We start from the raw sequence: 17,250 nt of genomic DNA on the forward strand, positions 1-17,250 counted from the left end.
ACCTGGTCAAATAAATTGGAATTACTTCAGTATCAAGTAGAACAAAAGATGGCCTTAAATGGTTCACAGTAAATTTTATATTGAGGGCTCCATTCAGCTCCCTAATACCTTTTCATTTGTGAGGAGTGAGTGTCACTGCTTGTACACTGGAGCAGTGGTATGTGTTCCTCACAATGGTGGTTGGCTTCATTCTGAAGCTGGTGCTGGATAATTGTAGAGGAGGATTAATTAATGACAACTGTTGGGAGCTCGTGAGGACTTTGAAAGTCTGCTACAACCCCACTGAGCAATCCTCCAGGCTTCAACAACATCAGAAAAGCACGGGTGTGACTTGGGCTGCACTGACCACAAGCTCCTGAAAAGACAGGTCAGAGGTGGACACCAAATTCCCACATGCTTCAGTCAAAGGGGTGGCTTCAGTCTGTCTTGCACTTCATGTTGCAGAAAGCAAAAACACCCTCTCTTTTAAGATATTAGTATGGACCTTTACTGTTCCATTGGTGTAACAGTTGGAAAAATAAGGATAAACTGCTAACCTAGCTTGGAATGCTCATTGGTTGCTTGTAGCCTGTGTAAGGGGATCTCCTGTGGTGTTTCAGAAGGATCTTCTTTAGATGACAGTCAGAACTTAAAGTTGCTTTTTAAGATTTTCATTTTTGTTAGAACTCTCCATGTGTTTTCTTCCAAAGAGCATTACATGCCCAGGTTCTGAGTGCAGAACAGAACAGGCTGTCTCTGGTTGCTCTGGGCAGAGTTACCCAGAAATAGTTTCATTTCAGTTTGACTTCCACATGTGTCTTACAGTGCACTCCCCCTCAGAAATTACTGTTTGGACCCAGTGCTCTGGAGGGTGTTTTTTAAGGAAGAAAGTCACAAACAAACAGAAAAACCTTGTGCTTCCTTCTGACCAAAGTGCCTGGAGCAGGGCAGGAGATGGAGCCAGCCCAGGCACTCTGCATCCAGGGAGTTCAGGTTTGGGAACCTGTTTGCCAGGGTGGGGAAACACAGTTCACCAAAAACCAACCTTCCAATTACTGAAGAGACAGAGAGATGTATTTCTAAAGAACACACTGAAGTTCACATTATTTATTGCATGGAAAGCTATGAGTTTGCCCTGCCATAGGGTAAAGAGAATTATTTTCCTATGAGCAGTGGGGTTTGGCTCTGTTTCATCCCCATACTTGAATGCTGCCATATCCAGCTGAAATCAAACAATGCCTTTTTTGTTTTTAAGCAGAATACAATAAGATTGGAAGTCACTGGTGTCAACTGTTGCATGGAGAGTTCCTAAAATGTGTTTTCTTCCTTCCCAGGTTTGGTACAGATATGAGTGCCTGGCTGCTCTGCTGCTCCCGTGCCCCAGCACTCCCTGCCCTGTGATTTTGGATAACAAGCCTAAGAAGTGAATTACACATCAGCTGGTGAGTGTCACATGCCTTTGATGTTCTGGAGTGTCTTAGCTTGGAGCTCAAATAGTCATTCCTAAAAAACCCAAACTCCACCTGTATTTGATAGGAGGCACCTCCCTTGTGGAAGCAGGGAGAACTGAGGCTGTTCAACCTGGACAAGGGAAGGTTGCATGGACACCTCAGAGAACCTTCCAGGATCTGAAGGGGCTACAGGGAAGCCAGAGAGGGACTGTTCATCCAGAACAAGACAAGGGAGAATGACTTCAAACTGAAATAGGGGAAATTTAGGTTAAATACAAGAAAGAAATTGTTCCCTGTGAGGGTGGGAGACCCTGGCACGGGTTGCCCAGAGCAGCTGTGGCTGCCCCATCCCTGGAAGTGTCCAAGGCCAGGACAGGGCTTGGCGCAAGCTGGGCTAGTGGAAGGTGTCCCTGCTCATGGCAGAGGGTGAAACAAGCTGAGTTTTAAGGTCCCATCCAACCCAAACCATTCTGTGATTCTTTGATTCTCTATATGAGGCAAGACACTAAAAATCCAGTATTTTATCTGGAGTATCAATAAAATACCTGCCAAGCCAGTGGAAGGATGATTAGAGACCCAAATGTAAGTTGTTCAATTCCTATTCCTTATTTCCATTTTGGTTTTTTCTTTCCTCTCAGTTTTGTCAGCATTTTTCATCTGAAGTAACTTATCTGGGAACTTACATCCCTGATTTCCTTTCCCTGGCATTATTTTTAGAAAGACACGTGTAGAGCTGAGAAGTAGGTAGCTGCAGTGTTGCTTGTCAGTGACTAACAAGGAAATTGGGCAGGATTAAAGTCAGGGAGAGTCCAGAGTCTCTTGTGGTGAACTCAGAGCAGAGTTGCTGTGTTGTGGGTATAAGTTTGTTTGTGTGACGAATAAAATAAGGGCCAGGTTATCTAATCTGTAACAGCTCACCTATGGAATGAGCAGATAACTCAAAACTGAAGTTGTTGGGAAAATTTTCCTCTCCAGAAATCAAATGGAATAGTATTTGTAGGTGGGAGTGTTGGACTGATTCCAGTGGGGGTAGATCCCTTGATTTCATGAAAATAAACCAGTGAGTGTTCTGGTTTGGTGAGGGTGGTGACCTTTAGGAAGTGCAAGTCCCTGCTTGGCACAAGGGGTTTTTGGGGTGTACATAAAGGCTGAAACTGGCACCAGAGTTCCCTTTCTGAACTTCTGAAAAAGCATTTATGTAGTGATAAACAATTTTTTTCTGTGCAGACTAAGTGATCCTGATTAAGTCATTGGGATGTTTTGTTTAGGGCCATAATTGTGCAGCATCCTTTGGGAATTTGTTTCTATTTTTTTCAAAGTGATTCAACAAAACAAATTCTTTTAAAATTGTAATTTCCATTTAGAATTTTCTCTGTAGAAAGTTTCATGAGCTCTTGCCTTTTGGTAATTTCAGCTGGGGGCAGAGGGGGCATGGTGGATGGGCCACAGTTTCATCCTCTCAGCAGCTTCCAGCCTGGAGGCAAAATCTGCTTCCATTTTTGCTTGATACTGTATCTCAAATTTTTTTGCAGCTTCATTCCCTAAAACCAATTTGTCTATTTTTGGTGACAGTAGTAGGAGTGCCATTAATTGTTGAAAAGTGTTTAGTTTGAGCAGTTCAGGCTGGTGCAGCACAGTGCTTTAATATCTTCTGTGAGCCCAGCAGAGGCTGTGTCATCTGCCTGGGCCTTCTTTCACATTTATTTTTTTCTCAAAGAGAAGCCCCTGCAGTCTAAAGCTTTGCTGTTGTGATATTGTGGAGGGTTTCTTTGGAGCTGAAGTCACTGGCTTGTTTTTCTGTATCCTGCCTGTAAGATGTTTGGGATCTTGGGAAGTTTTTTTGCCTCAGATATACCAATTTCCCAATGCTTGTGTTCCTAGCATGCTTTTTCACTTGGGTGAAGCTTGTTTCCTGTTCCTGCCTCCTTTAATCTTTCTGTATATTTTAATTTAATATTTAAAGACACATGTGAGTGAGGAGCTGGCTCTTGGCACTGCCTTAGTGACCTCAGTGTGCTCACTCAGCCCCGTCCAGCTTGAGGAATTTGGCCTTAGGTGCAAATTTTTTTTCCTGGATGGCACAAATGAACAAGAGCAACAGCAGCTGCAGCCTGAAGCTGATGTCCAAAAGCAGGGATACAGCTGTGAGGGCCATAGGTGCCTCCTCTGTACCCTGCTTGCCTCCTGAGAGCAGCCCTGGCAATGTGGGGAAGCCTAAATTTCTTTTTGTACGTGGAGCTTTCTGGTTGTATTAGTCATCCATCAGGCTTCTGGATTATTTAAGTGCTTGAGCACTCCTCAAAAAACAGCAATATCTATTTGTAGAAAGGTACATCATGTGAAGTGCAATTCCAGTATGTTAGAGCAGCCTGCTGGAGATGTTCTTGGGAATTTTGCCCTTCCAGTTGTGGGACTTGAGGAGCTGGCGAGCCCCCATCAAAGCTCTGAGATCTTAAAGGCTTCTGGTTGGCCTTGTGGATGTGTATGGTGATACATCAGAGCTCCTCTCAGCTTCTCCCATGAAATCACTCCTCCTGTTCAGCCCAGTGCAGCCTCAGCTGGTCTGTGTTGGTCTCCAGACACTGAGGAACCCTGAGGAGAAGGTGATCTGGAGCATTAAGGGGAAATATTCTTCCATTAGGCACAGGAAAACTGACTCAAACAGTGAAAGACCAAAACCCTCTTCTCTAACTGCTGAACTTGTTCTGTCCTGAACTGAGTCTGAAAGTGCCTAAAGCTGAAATGCTCCATTTTTAAGCTGTAATTCATCTGTCTGTGCTGTTGGCAAAAAATCTTTAGGACAGTTGCTAGCTAGAAAGTTAATTCCAATACAGCACAATTATATCCTCATAAACTTAGAGAAAACTCAAATCTTCGTGGGTTTTGTAATGTATGTGAGTTGACTTCATTGTTTTCTAACCCAGAAATGAAACATGAGGTTTCATGTAAGCTTTTGAGATTCACAGACTGGCAAAACACTTGTCCTTGCTTATGCAGTCTGGCTTTTATGTAACTCATTATTTTTGCTCAAATGTTGCAGATAGTCGGTTTCCTCTAGCAACAGCCACCAGATGTTTCACTGAACAAGACTTAATTCTTTAAAATTGACCTGTGAGAAATGTGTGAAGGCGAACAGGGAGGCGGAACAATTGTATGCCAGTGTGATTTCCATTTCCTTGCTCAAACCCCCCTGCAAGCCTTGCAGTTTGATTCCAGCAGTGAGGGATCCTGATTTTTGTGGTACACTATGAGGCCTTGTCTGTGGTTTTTAGTGTTTCCATAAATGTGCTGTTGGGAGCCAGAGGATGGGATCAAGCTGTCTCACAACCCTTAGTGTTGCTTGGGCAATTAGCTCTATATGGATTAATTCTATTTAGTGGTAATCCTGCTGTCTGTAGGTCTTCTGTGACCAATCATGTGCTTTGCTAGACTGTTTCCTATTTCATATTTCCATGGGAAACCAACTCTTACCTCAGTTTTCCAGCTGGGGGAAGAGAGTGACCCAGTGGGGTGAGTGGTCCTGGTGGTCACTGCAAGAAGTTCCCAGCAGCTTTTGTGTCTGAAACATCCCTATTCTGGGGGTTTGTCCTGTCCATTCAGGGCCACTTGGTGTGGGAAATTGCACAGGGATTCTTTGCTAGGAGTGAATTATGTGCAACCTGGATTTTTGGGTCTGTTGTTTTATTGTCCAGGTCTGCAGAGACTACATAAATCAAGGCAGGGCTGTGCCATTTCCCTTCCCCACAAGGATATTTTGCTGCTCCTTGTGCAGTTTGGGCATGGATGTGTGCATGGGACAGATGATCTTCAAGAGGAAATTTACTGGTCTGGAATGGGGTACTGGTGATAGCTCTGTACCTGAGAAGTAAGGATTGAGCAGAGAAGTTCAGCTCTGCAGATATGTTCAAGATTTTGGAGATGAAAGCATCTCAAGGGCAGGTTGGACGGGACTTGGAGCACTCTGGGCTAGTGGAAGGTGTCCCTGCCCATGGCAGGGGGATGGAACTGGGTGAGCTTTAAGGTTCCTTCCAGCCCAATACAGTGTGGGATTCAGCTGCCAGCCAGCCCTGCAGTTCTGGAGTTGACTCACTGAGAGGTCAAACAAGTGCCAGAGCTGATGCAAAGGAGGGACCTGAGGGTGTTTGGTGGATGGAGGAGCAGGAAGGTGCCTTTTGGGGTAGCTGGATGTTAACTGGGGTACACGTCTATGTGTGGGTACCAGGCATGCCTGTTTGGTAACCTGGGGGCTGTTCAGCTCTTCAGTCAGAATTATCTCATCCCAGAATTACAGAATCATTTAGGTTGGAAAAGACCTTTAAGATAAAGTCCAGCTTTTGACCAGTCACCACCTTTTGAACTAGAGCAGAACACTGAGTCCTACCATCAGTTGTTTCTTGAACACCCCCAGTGATAGTGACTCCACCACCACCCTGAGCAGCCCATTCTGATGCTTCATAACTTCTCCTGAGAAGAAATTCCTCCTGATGTCCAGCCTGAACCTCCCCTGGCACAGATGGAGGCCCCTCATCCTCAGCCCCAGTGAGGCACCTAAAGCCTGGCTTTGCCTCCCACTCTCCTTGCTCATTGTAACCATGCCAGTCTGGGGCTCTCTGCTCATGAAGCTGCCCTGTCCCTCCCAGCAGTGGGAGGTGTGACCCTGACCCATGGCTGCCAGTGCTGGGAGGCTCCACTGCGCTGGACTTGCCTTGTCTTTGCCTAATTGCAGCTTTTAGCCTGTCTCAGCCTGGCTGCTGAGCTAATGCTCTGCTCGTGGTCTGTCCCATCCCTGGAATGGGCTAGAGGAGCCTGAGCTGCTCTGTTTCATGCCCTGGGATGCTGTGGGGCATTTTGGGGGTTCACCTGAAGGCAGCTGCTGCTAAGTGCTTGTAGACAGGATAGAAGATGTTGCTGGGATAAACTGATTTTTATCTGGGAAGGTTTCCTTGCTGCTCACTTCCTTTGGGTCACGACTCTGAAGGTGTAAACACTTAATTGTTTTAATTCTAAGGATTTGGAGCTTTTTCTTATCTCCTCAACCCTTCTTTCTGAGCTTCAGCACTTCCAGATGATGAAAAGACTAAGATCAAATCTAGAAGGGACCTGTCATACTGAGTGGCATCCCTGCCAGTGGGGTTGGAATGAGATGAGCTTTAATGCCCCTTCTCACCCAAACCATTCCATGACTCCACAAGTGTGAGGATTGCTGTACATATGGAGCTTTGACTCACACCCAGACTCTGTGGTTGTGCTGTTGTAAACAGAGTTGAGAAGGCTGGTTTTGTGCTGTGCTGGAGGCTTGGTCTCACTGACTGCTTTCCTGGGAAAAAACCCACCACCAGGAATGAAATAAAGCTTGATTGCTAAGTTTTGTACCTGATCACCACCCAGATCAGGTGTAAGCTGCCTTTTCTATATGTGTGTGAGTTGGGAAAATTGTCATACCACTGACCTTTCCTTAGAACAAACAAACCCCACTGCTAACATGCACCATCACAGTAATCCAGGGAATAATCCCTGGAAAAAATTATAAAATCATATTAATCCTTTCATTTTCTCAGCATGCAGGTGTGTAAGAGATGCCAGAGAACACTTGGGCATCTTCACCTGTATCTGGTGGTGTTTCAGGGAACACCAGAAAAGCTTGGCTCAGATGTCCTTTGGTGTGAGTGCTCTCAGGTTGTGCTGTGCAAGAGGAGAGATCAGCTGCAGACAGGGACTGTCCAGCCTCCTTCCTGGCCAGCTGGCAGGTGATGTGATTTCTACAGGCAAACACATGGTTGTTGTGATCTTCTCTTCCTCAAGCAGCAGCAGAGGTTTGCAGGGCTGTAAATCACTTCAGGGAGTGCAGGTAATGAAGCCAGGTCCCTTGGGGACATCAGACTGGCACTTTATGGATGTGGTCAAGCAATGATCCATCACAAACAAGGGGTTGATTATCTTTAGGTGGGTTGTTTCCTTTTCCATGTGCAGCTTCTCCTTGTCCTGAGATGCAGCCTGGGAGGGATGATGGCCAGACCAGCATGGTTGAGAGTTTGCTTTCCATCTTAATGTTGCCCTCAGGTTCTGGGAGGTCTAATTGTTCACATTTGCTGTAGTAGGAGGCAGATGGCCCTCAGTTTCCTTCTCACCTAAACTTTCTTCTCCAGGTGAATGAGGATCAAATCTGGGCAGTTTCTGTGATAAAACAGCATTCTTCCAATTCTTGTTGTCTTGCCTATCAATGGAAATGGAAAATGGGTTAAAAAAGACCTTTCTGATGCAGATGTTTAAGCTGGCCACGGTGAAATTCTGTCAAGCTTTGCTTTTTCTGGGATGCCATCTCTGGGGACATGGAGCTGCTCCTGTGGAGACAAGGATGGTGGTTGACCTCAGATGAGCTCTGAAGGTCACAGGTTCAGGAAGGGATGAGCTGCCTCTCATGTCCCAAGCTGTGGGGCACTGTTCCCTGAGCTGTGGGAACAGGAGGCTGCACAGACTCACCCAGAGCAGGGTGAGTTCAGTCAGGTGGGGAAAGCCAGTCCAGCATTGATGATGTTGCAGGTTCTGAGATGGTTTTCAAGTCCTTCACTCCAACACAGAGCATTGCTGTGCTCTTCCCTTGCTCCCAGGGCTTGGCTGCCTGGTGCTTGTCCATCACACCTGCACTGTCATGGCATCAGCTTCTCAGGAATAATCTGGAATGCCCTTGTGCCACCTGCCTGTGTTCATGATCTGACTGAGAAGACTCAGCTAGAAATAGCCTAAATTTTCTTCCGCATGTGGTGATTCAAAAGGGCTGAGCACAGAGCCATTTTTGGGTTTCAAACCACAAAAACAATGCTTGAAAAAGTGCCTAAAGTACTGGACTGTTGTCTAGAGATGTGATCAAGAGGTGCTGTCTTTCCTTGTGGAAGAACTGCCTTGTAGGCAGAAGAATTGGGCTTGTTTTTCCAGCTTTCTCAAGGTCATGTTGTTGGCATGGGAGAGGGAACAGGTGCTGTAATGGAGTAATTACTCCTGGAAATACAGTTTAAGATAGCACCTAAAGGGGATCTGTGGTTGAGAGAGGCAGGGTTCCAGCAAAGGATTCTTAGAGCTCAGCCTGTATTTAAGTGAAGATTTGGTGGTGGGGGAGGATTTAGATGGGAGGTTTGTGCCTCTCAGAGGGCAAAGAGGCTCAGTAGTAACTGGCTTCTCCCATGGTTTGGAGGCAAGTCCTGCATGGGACAGCCCCCCATGTCTTGTTTTAGATGATGGTGTTAAAGCTAACAGGGTGGGAAAAGGTGTTGTGTCTCTGCTCAGTGAGGTTACTGCCTGTGAAATGAGTGCTGGGGTTCAGTGTGAAGAAATGTGCCAGCTGTGATTAGTCCAGGGCCATGCAGTGCAGGATAAAGGAATGCTATCATCAGGATGTGCTTCCCTTGGCTGGAGATCTCTGTGAGTACCTGTGTGGCATCTCTGCTTTATTTTAAAAGATAAACTTAACTCTGAAGTCCAGATGAGTGTGAGAGGTAGAATAAACAGCTTTCTCCTTCAGCTCCAGAACTTGCTCTGATCATCACTCCTTGTTTAGTGTTTTCTTGCAGGGCATTGGCTTCAGTTTCTCCATTGCTAATCCAGGGAGTCCAGAAGGTATTTTATAATCTCTCTGCACCAAACTGTTGCTATATCACAGCCTTGGTTCTTGAGGAACCTTCAGGCTTCTCTCTGCAGTGTCACTAATTTTTAAGTTATTCTAGGATGGGAAATACAGGTTCGTGGAGCTGCACACACTTCCTATAGCTTCTGCTGCTGGAGTGAGTGAATTCAAGGATGTCTTAGGAAGTGTGGTTCCAGTTTCTGGATGATCCAGTATCTAATAAGGCCCAAGTTTTGAAGTTCTTTTTCTGTGAACAGGGATAAGCAACTCCATTCCCATGTGGATTCCTTTGTGTTATGCTGCACAGCTGAGCTGGTACTTCATTATTTTCCTCACTGAGGGAATATGTGTGGATAGGTCTCCTATGACTTTATCATATCAGTGGAGAAATTCAGGGTCTTTGAATTCTTTGTTAAGTGGGATTGATGGCAGCTTTGTTGTGGTCAGCAGGCCAGGCTGGTGGGAAGGGGTGGCATGCAGACAGAGGGACCTGGAGAGGTGGGACTGTGGGGAACTCATGGGGCTCAGCAAGGCCAAGTGCATTGTCCTGGCCCTAGGCCAGGGCCATCCCAAGCACAAACACAGCCTGGGGGGAAAAGGGACTGAGCACAGCCCTGGCAGCCCCAAACCCAGTGCCCTGGGTGATTCCTCAGCTTGGGCAGCAGGGCAGGGGGGAAAGCTGCCCCACTCAGGTGAGATTCCACCTGCAGAGCTGCTCCAGTTCAGAGGTCCCACCAAAGAAAGAACATGGAGCTGCTGGAGCCAGTTCAGAGGAGGCCAAGGAGATGTTCCAAGGACTGAAGCTCCTCTGCTTTGGAGCCAGGCCGGGAGAACTGGGGGTGCTCATCTCAAAAAGGCTCCAGGGACACCTCAGAGCCCCTTCCAGGGCCTGACGGGGCTCCAGGAGAGCTGGAGAGGGACTGGGACAAGAGCCTGGAGGGATAGGACAAGGTGGAATGGCTTCCCACTGCCAGAGGGCAGGGTTAGATGGGATACTGGGAAGGAATTCTTCTCTCTGAGGATGAACAGGCTCTGGTGCAGGGTGCCCATAGCAGCTCTGGCTGCCCCTGGATCCCTGGAAGTGTCCAAGGCAAGGCTGGACAGGGCTTGGGATAGTGGGAAGTGTTACTGCCCATGGCAGGGGGTGGAACAAACTGAGCTTCCAAACCAAACCAGTCTATAAACACAGAAGAGGGCTAGAAACTTCTGAAACAGGAGTCTCAAATATAAGTCTAATGCCTTGAGGACTGCAACAAAATCCTTCTTTTTGTTAACCACAAGCCTTCACTCTTGTCCATGCTAGTGGGTATTTATAGTTTTAGTGCTGTGTGCCTTGTCTTTCCTTCCTAATGGATTGCTGGACCACAAGTGGGTGGAAGATTTGTTTGTTTTGGCACCATATTCCCTTTACATAGGCACGTCTGGAGTTCAGAGCAAACGGAGCCGGGCCGTGAACTGTGCAAAGTCCTTAACAGGAGGGAAAGGAGAGAAGCAGGAAGAGTTGTCATGTAAAATTACCTCTCTGAAACTGACCCATCCCTTCAGTTTATTTCCCTGCTGGTTTACAGGCTGCTTCCTCGAGCTGACATTGCTCCATGGATGCACTGTGAGGTTGAACACTTGTGTCAGCACTGCCTGTTTCTGCCACCTGCCCTTCCTGGGTGTGCTGAGAGTTGTTAATCCAGTATCCCTCCTTTAGGGTATTGAGGAGCTCCAGTGGCAATGCTCTTCTGGCACAGATTGTAATGGATGTAACCAAAACAGCAAGGTGACCTCAGAGAGGGAGCTCAGGTGTTCACTGGCTGTTGAAGTGCCTTTGATTGACCTGTCAGATAAGCACCAGGCAGTGACACTGTGCTGAGATGCACATAAAGGGTTATCAGTGTCAGTGACAGCAGCTGACATGAATTAAATCCACTGCCATGACCTTAACACAGCAGCATTTCCACAATTTGGCTTTATAATGAAAATAAATGTGCTGTTGAAGCTGGATATGGCTTTGGAGTTACTGCTTGTGACTAGAAAAATCATAGTTTATGGAATATCCTGACTTGGAAGGGACCCTCAGGGGTTATCAAGTCCATCACCTGGCCCTGCTCAGGACACTCCAACAATCCCATGTCCCTGAGAGCATTGTCCAAACGCTCCTTGAGCTGTGGCAGCCTTGGGGCCAAGACCATTCCTTGGGGAGCCTGTTCAGTGCCTGACCACCCTCTGGGGCAAGAATTTTTTCCTAATATCCAACCTAACCCACCCCTAGCACAGCTCCATGGTATTTTTCTTGCTATGCAGGGATTTGGGGGATTGCAGATGTCCTTGTAGGCATTAACACCCTCTTGGGCACATTGTCCATCACTCAGTGCAAAGGCAGGTGATGTCTGACCACCCCTGTTTGCCAGCCTATGTTCAGAAGGGATAGTGATGTCTTAACCAGGCTGATCCTTCACAAATTTAATTTTTTCCTTTTACTGTGAGCTTGAGGGGGGAAATTTGATGAGCATGGTGATGCCCATGTGAGAGTTGGATGGGTATTGGCAAGAAGATGTCTCTGAAGCTTCTCCAGACTGTCACTATGAGAAATCAGAGTGTGTTTGTTGCCATCTCTGGTGCTGCACGTGCCACCCAGACGTGTTCTGGTGTGTACAGTGGCTTTACAGGAGTGCCAGTGCAGAGACTCCATCTCTACTGATGCTGCTCACCTGGAGCACATGGACCTCATCTTGATGTCATTTTACAAAGAAGCTGCACCTGTGAAAACCCAGGTAGCAGAATAACAGGTGTGGGATGGTGCTTCCTAGCACACCTGGAAGGAGCTAAAATACCCATCCAGTGTGTGAAGACTTCTAAGGAGCTGACAGCTTCAAATTTGAGGAAGAAAAAACCCAGAAAACAACCAAGAGCACAAACCTTCAAGTATTATGATTTTTTAAAGCCACGTGGCTGCTCCTGGAGTGTTGGTGGGTCCTGCTTGGCCTGCCCCTGCGGGCAGGTGCCCTGGGCCACTTCCTTGCCAGATTGAGGAAGGAGCTGGGCACAAACATTTTGTTTCTGTGATCAAATGCAACTGTTTGTGTGTGTATTTTGGGATTACAGTGCCTAATTGCCCTTCTGAGGAAGTGCAGATTTTTCTGGGGCTGATGGTGTTTGTGTGGGTGTAGCCACCAGCACAGAATTAGACCAGTAACCAAGACTGGACCTTGCACTGGGGAGGAGGCAGCTCCTCCTGCCAGCAAACAGAGCGACCTTTGCTTCTTTTAGAAATAAATGAAGAAAAATAAATTATAAGAAATGAAAATTTAAAAGGCAAGAGACAAGATCTAAACATCTTATGGCCTGCCTGCAAGGGGGTTGTGCTTCTCCAGTGGGAATTTTGCTTGGTCTGGATGTAATTCCTAGCACCTTCCAGTCACATAGGTAATCCAGATCCTTCTGACAGCTGAGCTGCCTCATCAGGACACAGAGCTGGGAGATCTGGGAGATATAGGGAGTCTTATCAGAGAGGAAGGAAATGATGGCTCTTTATGTGCCATAAAGATGCTGCCCTGTGGGTTTTGGGGTGGGACAGCTTGTTTTGACATCATGGAGTTTTTATAATCCCATACCAGGAAGGGGATTGCTGTAGAAGGTTTCAGGCTTTGAGTGTAACAGTGCCTAAATATCAAATTCTGGCAGTTTTTAATGGACATTATCTATCCCAATAAAAACCTTCCTCTCCCAAAACAGAGGTAGCAAGTAATCAGGGTGTTGGCAACAGCATTGGCTTGCGTAGGCTGAAGCACTGATTTATTAAGCCCAAATCATCAGGATTTATTACTTAGGGTTGTGGTTCTTACCTTTCCAGCTCCCTTGTGCTCTAAGCCTCACAAGCAGGTGAATGGTTCACAAGCAGGTGAATGGTTAGTCACCCCCATCTGACAGCCATTCACCTCCAAAAAAGCAGCCCCATTAAAAGCTGGGACAGATTTCTCTCCCTGTGTAGGTCTCAGGTACGTAGTTTCCTCTTCAAGACACGGTTTAGTTGCAAACAAAATATGTAGGTGATGTCAGTCAAATCCCTGCCAAATGTCTCATTATATGAAGAGACAGTGTGGTCTGCTACTCTCTCCTTGACTGCTGGAAAAGGCAGTGTCTTCACAAAAGAGAAGGTGAAGTTCAGGCATTAAAAGGAAAAAACATGTCCATTAAATCATGGACTTTCAGATTTTCTTGTGTTTTCCCTTAATACACTCCCTCTCTCTCCTGGTGGCATCACCATTGCTATTTTTTTTGCAAAGTGCCACTGTTCCAGCTCTTACATCACCATGTTTCCAGTTTATTACCCAGCTCTTACAAGGAGTTTTTAGTGATGAGCAGCCTTGAATGAAGTTTGTTGGGCACCATCAAGAGTCTGTGGGATGGAATGACACAGACTTGGCAGAGTTCTCTTCCCCATTTGCTGTTGAGCATTTTTGGGCTTTGCCTGCCAGGCCAGGACTTAAAGTTCAGCTGCACAGAATGTACTTGAGACTTCTACCCACTGCACTGTTCTTGGGCATGTTCCCTTCTTATCTTTTCATCCTCTCCTTGTATGAGGCAGTGTGGTGGTGAAGAACACTTGAGTTCCTATGGGGTCATCCCTGGAATCACAGAAGGACATGGATGCACAGTCTCCTACAGCCACACGAGCTTTGGGTGGTGGCTGCTGTTCATCCCTGCAGGACACACCTGAGCCAGGCTGAATTGTGCCCAATTTGTGGTGCATTTGGGACTTGGTGACTAAATCATCTCACTGAATTAGGCACTTGTGTGAAAATCCCCTTCTGAAGCCACCTACTTCTGGTGCACCCTCATAACTTCCTTCCTATTGCATGGAAATGGAATCTTCTCCAAGGCTTTGCTGCTCTGTGCTGGACATTTGGACACTGAGAGAGCCCTTGCAGCATGTTTAGAGCTCAGTGCTGTGAGAGTCCAGATGTTTTCCTGTCTCCTGAGCCACCAGGTACAAACACTGAGCACCAGAGGCTGATCCTGAGTCTAACCAGTGGTGTCTGAAGATCATTTTAAGAGCTGGTAAGAGACTTAGCAGAAGTTTGGTGTCATTTTGAGCTGAGGCAGCAAAGAAACCGTTCTGCTTGTTTGTCCTCAGCTTTTGGAAGTGCTCTAGGTATTGGTGGGACAGAGAGAGGACAGCCTGTTCCCATCAGGTTACCACAAGCCAAGCCTGGGGACCTGGGGCTTTCTTAAATTGGAATACAAAGACCCTGCATGTGAATCCCACCTCACTGCTGTTCTGTTAGGACACTTTTTATGGATACTGGATGGCACTTGACAGGAATGTGTCCTTCCACAGGGGAAACACATTCCTGTTGGATGCACTTTGGACAGGGCCAAAAGGCTCTCGGCACCTCAGGGCTCCCTGTTATCCCAAGCTGGGCTCCACTAGCACAGCTTCTACCCACCCTTGCCACCAAGGTTTCTTCAGTTTTCTTTGACCCATCTCCTCAACTTCACAAGGACTTTTCTTCTGGTGAGAGGCTTTTCCCCACCCCACACACACTGTGGAAGCTGCCTTGGCTCTAAACTTGATCTTTGCATTCCTTTCTGAAGAAGAAGAAAGCACTTCATGGTTTGGAGACTACCAAGGCTTTTGGGGGTGGGGGGAGGTTGTGTCTGGCTGCCAAGTTCACCAGTCCTTCCAGGCTGTCTGAGCCTGTCTGCAGTTTATCCTCTGTGCTGCTTTTCCCTGCCAGACAGAGCAGATAAAACAGTCGTAGATGATTGAGGTGCATCTGTGTTAAATTAGGCTGTAAATCTGTAAAAGTGATGTTGCTGCCAGTGATCCAAGGCTGCTCCAGAGCCTAAGCTCCCCTGGTGGTCTTGTCGAGGACTTTGATACCATTAACTGCAAACTACATCCATCAACCACCATGGATGCACCTGAATCCATGTGCTGTGGATTATTCCTTGGTGATGGATGCACATGGCTGTCTAGAAGTCATCTTTGCTCTTTTCTTCTTCAAACCCATGGCCTGGAAGGAAGGGGATGGTATAGGGACATCTCTTTTTGCTGTTAAACAATTTGTTATTTTAAGAGGAAAAATAAACCTACAGGTTTATGATGCCTGGATATCAGAGAAGAGAACTTCTGCAGGGTCTGTTGTACAGCTTTTGCTGCTGGCAGGTTTTTCCTCATTTCCTCTGTAGCATCCCCATAAATACATATTTCTGCTGAAACCTGATCTTTTGTTGCCTTACCCAGCCTGTTTTGCCAGCAGAGATGTATCCTGACCCCCAGGCTCCTTGAGAAGCTGTTCAAAGATTGGACTTGATGATCTTGGAGGTCTTTTCCGACCTTCGTGATTCTAAACACTGGATGGTAAAGCTGGGGTCAGGAGGTAGATCCCAAAAGTGCTGTGGGTGTGAGAGTCCCCTCCAGGCAGGGACAGCAGGACCCCCAGGATGCAGGGAATGCTGGTGGGGTGTATGGACTGCAGGGATCACAGGGACGTGCTGCTCACGGCCAGGCACTGGCACTCCAGTGGGGTTTCTACAGAGGGATGTGAGTCTTATGTCTGCTCAAGCCTCACAAGATGCAGAGGCACTGATCTGGCAGTTGCACTTCAGCTTTTACTCTACCCAGCCTAAAAAAAAGACCAAAATATGTAGAGCTCAGGTTTCATGAGGGGATTTTTCATTTTATTCCAGCATTCAGCTGCTTCTTTAGCTATTCCAGCATAATCTCCCTCTTCATTGACAGCACTAACCCTCCTTTTCTGACAGATTATGGTCTCTAGCCCTTTTTCCATCTGTAGGAATGTGCATCCCTGGCTGCTGGCACACGTTTGTCTGGGACTCAGTTCGGGGAGAGAAGTCGATGAATTGATCTCACATCACAAAATCCACTTCCCTGGAAAATGCTCTATGCTTTGTTTTGACTCTGCTTTGTTTTGACTCTGCTCATGTGGAAGAACTAAATTTCCAACTAAATTAGTTTTTCCCTTGGAAACATTCCTGGCTTTCGTGCTGAGCTTCTGTAGAGGGGGGATTGGGAACCAAGTTCAGGAGTGAACTTAGAGAATGGGTGCTTGGATCGCTCTCAGGGAAACAATCAACTGAGATCACTTGGAAAAGTAACTTGCTGATGTATTTAGTTGGGGATTATACAATTAATGTGTTTTAGCATGTTCACAAGGCCTTCAAGGAAAAGAGCTCTTGGAAGTTCACTCCACTCAGCTAAAAAAAGGCACAAGTTCATTTGGGTTCATCCCTGTTTGTAAAAACTGTAATTGGAGGATGCAAACTTGATAGTCCTGGGCATTCAAGAGTAATGAATGAATGTAGTGATCCACAGTTGTCCATCCTTCTCCCTTCCCAGCAATATAGACTTAAATATTGTTTGTGTGCCTCCTTATTTTCCTCCTGTGAAGCACTGAGCAAAACTAACTGCACAAGCTGAAGATTAAATTGTTGGGTCAAATGATTCAACAGAAGTAATTCATAATGTTTAAAAGGCATCTGCAGCCTCCAAGGGTGGGAAGAATCTCCCAAGTGAGGGGCACTGATGTGTACCTGCTTGCTGTAGTTGGCAGCCAGCTTTGTCACTGCTGCTCCCAGCTCTAAATTGCAACAGAGAATTTTGACCTACTTTTTCAGTTTTTCTGTTGTTTTGCACAACATTGAGGACACTGAAACCAGGTCAGTGTAGTGCTGGTTGGGGAAGCACAGATAAATGCTGATCTCTGTGGAGAGGTGCTGCTGGGGTACAGCAGGGGACTTGGAATCCATCCAGTGGAAGATCCTTGGAGTAACCAGAAAGCTCTTGAGTGGGAGACAAAAAGGCAAAAAAGAACCACCCAAAAAAGATATTTCTCATGTCTGAGTGGGGAAAGTACTTGATTTCCATCTTCCCTTCCTTGGCTTGGAAAATAGCCAAGCACCAGAGCAGGACCCTCTTCCAGGTGACACCAAGAGTGTGGATCTGCTGGAGGGCAGGAAGGCTCTGCAGAGGGATCTGGACAGGCTGGATCCACAGGACAGGGCAGTGGTGTGAGGGTCAATAGGGCCAAATCCAGGTACAGCACTTCAGTCACAACAACCCTGTGGAGCACTCCAGGTGTGGAGTTGGTTTCTGGGAGGCTGCCTGGTGAAAAAGGACCTGTAATGGTCAATATGAGCCCAGGTGTGGCCAAAAAACCAGCAGTGTTCTGGCTTGTGTCAGCAATA

General features: G+C 46.7%; 1 protein-coding gene across 2 annotated transcripts in view; it reads left to right on the plus strand.

Moving 5' to 3' along the window:
* CSNK1G1 (casein kinase 1 gamma 1) overlaps positions 1 to 17,250 on the plus strand; it is a 98,281-nt gene that overhangs the window by 18,481 nt on the left and 62,550 nt on the right. For both annotated transcript variants that reach the window (XM_066558585.1, XM_066558586.1), the window contains exon 2: positions 1,314 to 1,421. The gene's annotated coding sequence lies outside the window, so the exon portion shown is untranslated. The remainder of the gene's footprint in view (positions 1 to 1,313; positions 1,422 to 17,250) is intronic.

Source organism: Molothrus aeneus, chromosome 13 (assembly GCF_037042795.1).
Source record: "Molothrus aeneus isolate 106 chromosome 13, BPBGC_Maene_1.0, whole genome shotgun sequence".
NCBI lineage: Eukaryota > Metazoa > Chordata > Aves > Passeriformes > Icteridae > Molothrus > Molothrus aeneus.